Source organism: Trachymyrmex cornetzi, unplaced genomic scaffold, assembly GCF_001594075.2.
Source record: "Trachymyrmex cornetzi isolate Tcor2-1 unplaced genomic scaffold, Tcor1.1 scaffold557, whole genome shotgun sequence".
Classification (NCBI taxonomy): Eukaryota; Metazoa; Arthropoda; class Insecta; order Hymenoptera; family Formicidae; genus Trachymyrmex; species Trachymyrmex cornetzi.
In genome coordinates, this window is record NW_017299868.1 from 66,033 (window position 1) to 66,858 (window position 826).

Genomic DNA, 826 nt, shown 5'->3' on the forward strand with positions numbered 1-826 from the left:
AATGGTCGTCGCTAGACATGAATCGCGAATAGCGTCGAATTTCCAGCTGTAATTATTCTTTGAGCTATGATCATTCTCTGTTCATGTCAAAACGAAATCTTCGTACGAAAAATTTATTTTTGCATGCACGTATGTTCGGAAACATATTAGAAATTAATATCTTGGTTACAAAAATTAGGAAAAATTGAGAACTCTTTCCAAGAACACAGTTTAGTTCGCTCTAAAGTGAACTTTCGTCGCGCTAGTCTCCGCGTTTTAAATTGTGAATTATTTTCTGGTTATTTGTATCATAACAAAATTATTATGTCGTAAATAATTTTGTTATGATACAAATAACCAGAAAATAATTCACAATTTAAAACGCGGAGACTAGCGCGACGAAAGTTCACTTTAGAGCGAACTAAACTGTGTTCTTGGAAAGAGTTCTCAATTTTCCTAATTTTCGTAACTGAGATATTAATTTCTAATATGTTTCCGAACATACGTGCATGCAAAAATAAATTTTTCGTACGAAGATTTCGTTTTGATATGAACAGAGAATGATCATAGCTCAAAGAATAATTATAGCTGGAAATTCGACGCTTTTCGCGACTCATGTCTAGCGACGACCATTGCTGCTTGTTATATAAACAACGCGTGCCTATAAGCGACGGCGAGCGGTTCTATCGAGCCGCGCGCTTGCATTTGGCGGTGAGCCGGGCGAATTTGGATATTTTTATAAATAAATATCTTAACTATTGCGAAAATTGAAAAATGGTAGAAGACGTTCCGTCTCAGTTTAATCCGCTCTACCTGTCCATGATATTTGTCAGGAGAGTTGTGGGAC